Raw genomic sequence first — 6,886 nt, 5'->3', positions numbered from 1 at the left:
CTTATGTCATAATTATTTTACGGACAATATTTAATGTGATCGCGATCAGTATCACTGTCGTAACCCTCAGCTTGACTCGGACGCCTGACACGATCAATTGAACCTACAGCATGTCTAAAGTAGGACATTTAATTTTTCTCAATTCTAACTTAAGAAAATTGTTGAAATCACGATTTCCTACCCCAATTCTTCCTGATAAAGTGGATCATTCTGTCCCGGAAGTCCGAAACCACTTCGAAGCATTCTAAGAGCATATGCATAATCAGTGATAGATTCACCAAATTCGCGACGGCGGTTTTTAAATTGATTTTTGTAATTAATGGAGATCTGTATCAGGGAATTGTAAATTGTTTAAACTCCGTATAGGAACTGGAAATTTCATAAGGTATGTAATCAAGAAATCTCGCTGCGTCGCCAGTCATACTAAGTTTAAATCATCAAGCACATGTTTCAAGATTCCATCTTTTATACTGAGCAATTTCTTCAAACATTCGAATAAAGTCGACCATGTTTCACTTCCAGAAAATGTTGGGGGCCTTGTAACACCGCACTTTGGGGTCAAACGCACTTTAGGGTCCGACCCCAGAGTGCGTTACGCACTTTGGGGTCCGATTTCGACCCCAAAGTGCGTTAAACAGGTACATATGCATCTTTGAACCTCAAGGCAAACGACCGCACTCTGGGGTCAGAGAAAATTTATGTTCATAATTTTTTAAATAGTATAGTGTAAGTCAAAGCAAAAATTAGTAAACAAAATTAAGGTATTTAATAGACACAAAACATGTGCCCTGAATCAATAGGATTTAAATGGTCTTGATTAGTAAAGTGAAGAACTTTCACTAAATAAATCACCAAATAAAGAATGCACACCTTACATTAACCCCATTTTTTTAGCTAAATGCATCATTTTCCCAAATTTGTTATTTACACATTTTACAGAAATAACAATAGTCTTACAATAGACAAAGGTAATAAATTCTGGGTAATCTTAGTAAGACATTTCAGTAAAAGATTTTGCCTGATAAATATGTAAAATAGCCATTTATTTAGCTAAATGTGGCAGCATAAGAAACTTGACTAGGTGTAGATGCGGCTTTAAGTAGTAGTCCTTTAACAGGCAGTAACCTAAAATATCAACTAATTTAAGTAGTCGCACATTAAGAGCGGAGCTTCAGAATAATGTAAAATTCTCACTGGGGATATAGAGGGGAGTATGGGGTATCGATCCCACCGAGGGTTAAAAATAACATTTTAAAGGTCCATTATGCTTTTATTTGTTTTTCTTAAAAGCTTTTTTATTTTGATGTTCTTTTATATTATCAAAAACATACACATTGGCCAATTACCTGAACCATTTTTTTCATCTGTTGTTTTTTGAAAATGCTGAGTATAAGTATTTTATATGGAAGTCAAATACTACATTGTTTTGACTATTTTTTATGACAAATGAATTTTCACATTTTTGCTCTTTTTATATTCAGGTAATTCAATAGCATTTACATTTTTTCTCTAGATAACCTCTTTTTTTTTAACATTACAAATTATGTTTAATTCTCTTTCGCAAGAAGTATGTTATTTAAATTTCCCTTTTAAAAAGCCACATCCTTGTGGAACTTGTGGTGTTAGGAGCTTTACAAAAACCCTAAAAGGTTTTTGATAAGCTTAATAACGTATTTTGTAAAAATCCTATTTTTAGTCCGAAAGAAAAACTTGAATGTTTCAACCCAGAACTTGCAAATAGAGTAAATTTATAGGTCTTTTGGAAAACAAAAAATAACCTGCAAATTTTATTTCTTCCCAACATAGTTAAAAAAGGGGGTTCAACACACTGGCAAAAGTTATAAGTAAATGACTGACAGAACGAATATTTTTCGCAGCATCTTTTTTAAATTTGGAATACACAATTCTGTTTACTTTGAGTATTTTGAACGTTGCATAAAAGTGACATTTGCAAACTTTTTTTTTGTTTTTGATAACTTATTTTTTCGTACATATTTTTTGGGTTTTTTTGTTTGTCGTACATATTGTTTTTAGTTTTGAATACATACTTTTTTTTAGTTTTGCATACATATTCTTTTTTAGTTTTGCATACATATTCTTTTTAGTTTTGCATACATATTTTATTTTAGTTTTGCATACATATTTTATTTTATTTTTTTGGACATTTTTTTAAAAATCTTTTTCGTGCATATTTTTACATGACGCCATTTGCAAAGTAGAGGTTTGGATAATTACGCCCATTTGTGAAACACCATTTTTTCAAAACACTTCGCCATCGGTAATTACAGTACCCCCCCCATTTGCAAACGCCATTTGCAAATGCAACATTTTTTATTTTTGGAGGTATCAAAAAGATAACAACACTTTATAGTATATGATATACATGTACAATGTATATACATGTATATATATTATATAATTTTTTTTTTCTAAATCATTGGAATATAAGGACCTATTTAGATCTTTTAATTGTGCATTATTGTAATACACCAGTCTTTGTAAACCACCTCCCTTGCCCGGGGGGAGTGCGGGTTAAAAAAAGAATCGTGTTTTGATTGTCTGCACCTTCCGGGGGCATAAGGCAGGAATGTTATTATCTGAATATCCCCCGCAGGGCGAATATTTTACCAGTGGTCGGCTTGGTTTAAAAAGTCAATGCCCCCCCCCCCGCTATTCTCAAAGGGTGGGGTTGATTGTTGCATTCATGGAATAATAACTGATCACCAATCAACAGCCCTTTCAATAGACACTTATATAATAAGTATATAATAATAAAAAATAAGTGTATAAAATACATATGATTTAAAAAACGGGCCGAAAAAGGTCCGCCGAAACCAGACTTGCGCGGCCAAAAACAACTTGGTCGATTCCAAAAAATGGGCCGAAATGTGATTTTTTTTAATGCGTTTATTTAAGGTCGCCGCCGGAAAGCCCATATGGGCGACCGTACACTCAAGTCATGCCATCCTAGAGCGTCCCGCCGTGATTTTTCGTCGATTTCTTTCCAGCTTTATTGGTGGAGGAAGACCCCAGGTGACCCTCCGGGCATTATTTCAGGCACAAGCGGGCACCTGGGTAGTACCACCGACCTTCCGTAAGCAAGCTGGATGGTTTCCTCACATGAAAGATTTCGACCCGAGTGAGGATCGAACCTACAGCGGTGAGGGACCTGTGATCTCAAGTCAGCGACCTTAACCGAAATGGGACCAAACCACTGTGCTAGTTTTATACTCGACTATGGGCTGTTATGAGATGTGAAGGCTGTTTTGATTGGCTAAAAATTGTACGAAAAACAAAAATAAAATATGTACGAAAAACTACAATAAAATATGAATGCAAAACTCAAAAAAAAAAAAAAAAATATGAATGCAAAACTGAAAAAAATATGTATGCAAAACTTAAATAAAAAAATGCAAATGTCATTTTTATGCGTTATTTTGTTATATGAACACAATTTTTGGATATTTAAAGTGGTAAAATTAATGAAACTTTTATCACATAAGCATCATCAAAGTATTGACCGCCATCTTGAACCTCACCTCAAATATGTCAATCTCGCAGATCGAAAATAAGTCAATATTTAGTATTTAAGCAGAACTCAGATTACACTTTTAGAACTCTGGAACCCAAAGTGCGTTGATATGTAGCATATTAACGCACTTTGGGGTCAATTTCTCGATTTTGACACCAAAGTGCGTTTGACCCCAAAGTGTGGTGCGAAGTTTAACGCACTTTGGGGTCGGACCCCAAAGTGCGTTTGACCCCAAAGTGGGGTGTTACAGGGCCTAACCTCACTAGCTGTACTATCATCCAACATATGCATAGTACATGTATCAGCTTGAGACTGAAGTCCCAAAGTATCCGGCCCTAAATCATTTCTGTTTTGTAAACCTTGTGACCTGTGAGACATCGACACGTTTTCTATATGCAAGTAAGATTGACGCAAATCCCTAGTATTTAAAAAAATACCCGACATAGGATCAGGATACGTATCAGAGTTATCTGTATGAACATGAAACCTTTGTTGCGGCAAACCTTGCCTCGAAAGATTTGAATTCATAAATGCATGAGGATTGTTATACCCAACATTAAAATAAGATTGTAAGAGAGCTCGAGTCCCAGCACTAACGGAAGCATTATGAAAACAAGATGCCATGATATTTGGTAAAGAGTATACAGAAGAATTGACAGTAGGAATACTGTATCTTAGCCAAGTATTCATTTATAAAAACTGCAAAATAATAAGTATAAAATGAAATATGAATGCGAAAGATGTGATTTTATATTGGCCTTAATATTAATGATTTTCTAAAGCTAACTCCAAAAGAAAGAAATTAAAGCGATTTATTTTATGCTTTTCAGTGGATTACTGATTTATCCGTGAAAATTATATTTGATAATTTCACAGTGAAAATTATCAAAATATAATTTCACACTTTTCAATGACGAAACTATTTTTTAAAGATTTTCCCCATGTGGTACCTCAATTTTATTTTTGCTGACAATTCTGACAATGTCAGGATGTTTAAAGAAAAGCAAAGCTGAACTTGATAAATAACTTAAATGTCAAAAGTAATAAAAAGAAGAAAACTTCTATTCATTCAAATTCCAATCACCAAATTTCGTCTCTACATTTTTTTGTTTCATTTTTTACAGTCTGAAAAATACATTCCTTCCACATGCAAAACTGCTCTTGATGACATTTGGGCATATTAAAGTATCCTACGAGCAATAACTGCGGTATGCTTTATGAAAACTTGAAAAGCAATGACAGCTATCCCCGTAGACTAGGTAAAAAAACCCAGCGTTCCTGAGCTAGCCTTTGAAGTTTTCCATTTTCCTTGCTGCTATTTGAATGCTTTCACATCTGTCAACACTTATTTTTGGTCTGTTACAATCCTCAAAAAAGTTTTCTTTCTTTTAAAAAGGTGTATGACTAACAAATCCAAATGATATCCGTCTGAATCAAACACAATTATTTTCCTCCCGTGAAATACACAACTTTAAAAAATGGCTGCCGCTTACATTTAACAAAGGTCTAATATTAATTCGCAGTAAGTAACGGAAATATGGATGGATGGTTGGACTTTTTTTCCTACAAGAACTGTTTGTTTTTATTATTAAAACAAGCGATCATTCATATTTTTTTAATAAAATGAATAATATCACCGTTATTTAACATTGATTGTGGAACTATTTTTTCAGCCCAAGACATCTTGTATTTAATGAGAAATTCCGACTAAATGGGGCTCTCAATGGGGAAAACAGATTTTAATATTAACGTTAATATTATAGAAATTTCGTTTTAACTTGTTTTTAAGCATAAAATAAAAAGAAAATTTGTTTGTTCGTTGTGTAAGATGTAATTTTATTTCATCTCGTGAACTTTAAAAACAGTATTCTCACTCGTGGCGACGCCACTCGTGAGAATACTGGTTTTAAAGCCCACTCGATGAAATAAAATTTCATCTTACACACAAACAAACAAATATCCTCTATGTAATGTCGAAAGTAGGCCCGTTCAGGGACGCCAAAATGTAGCAGGAGACAGGTTGCAAAACTATCACAAAACTATCACAACCTGGCTTCGCAAGTTCCTCTCCCTTTTATGCTACCGATTTATGTAGAGCCTGAAGCTTGACCTCACTTTGTTTCCTTAATACTGAACCTTTACTGTAGGGAATAACAAAAAACACCAAGTTTCCAGCTCTAATTTGTTTGATACAGATTTATATATGATAATATATTCTTCATTTAAACATTAAGTTTAACTTAGAATTACCTTACTAACAAGTAATAGAAAGAGCATCGAAACACGAAGCTATCTGATTTGTACGCCCCCGAGTATAAATCAGATTGCCGAGTGTTTTGATGTTCAAATTTTTTTAGTTATATTAAATATCAAATAGACCTGTTATAAAAGACGGTAACTACTATTAACGTCTTGGCCAATTTTAAAATAAGTGCTTTTTAATTATTAAATTTTAGATTTCTCAAACTTAGTATGGGATTGCCCCATCTTCCTCCCATGGCAGAGGTTGTACGTAGAGACTACCCTGTCATGGGGGATATGGTATGCACATAAACACATGTACAGATATAACAATAAGTAATTAAACCTCAGCTCCCCCTTTTTAAAAGGTTATAAATGAAGTATATGCTCGCCAATATGGTCTCTTTCCGGTGGCGAGGGTAAACAAACCCAAACACACACACACATTTGATGTTCTTTCTATTTTGTATCATAGTCAAACATAAAAACACGTTCCCTGTTGTCACAGTATGAAACCCGAGTAAAAAGTAACCAATGAACGAGCATCTGAATATGAAATTTCTGCCGCTTTCCCTTTCTCTGCCGTCACAATAAATAAACCCCGCCAAAAATGAGCCAATCAATGGGCATGCTCTGGAGTGCGGGTAACTAATACCTGCACTCCAGTTAACTATATGTATACGATTTAACTCTGACACATTATCAACAGAAAGTCCCCAACTATGATACAATAAACGCTTACTTTTATAGTAATCACCAAATACAATTCAACTAACAATGTATAATAATTGAAGAGAGAGAGAAAGTGATTGACTTTTACTTTTAATAAAATCTAACAAATTTAGAAAGGAAAAGTTGTTGTAGTTTTGCTTTGTAATCTTTGATACCAAAGATCACAATAACATCTAAATGTATATACCAATGCTATTTTAAACTCAAAACAACCAATATTACAACCTATTATTTTAAACAATTAGTTTAATAAATTTAAATTAATAATTATTATCGAGTCAAAATTACTAAAGTCTTATATTTGGTTATACTCTTCGATATTAACAAATTCAATCTTTAATAATATGCATTAAATGCTGTGTGTAAATTGAGATTCTAAAT

Source organism: Ruditapes philippinarum, unplaced genomic scaffold (assembly GCF_026571515.1).
Source record: "Ruditapes philippinarum isolate M1 unplaced genomic scaffold, ASM2657151v2 ctg2203_1_1_1_1, whole genome shotgun sequence".
NCBI lineage: Eukaryota > Metazoa > Mollusca > Bivalvia > Venerida > Veneridae > Ruditapes > Ruditapes philippinarum.
This window is presented reverse-complemented; position numbering follows the sequence as displayed.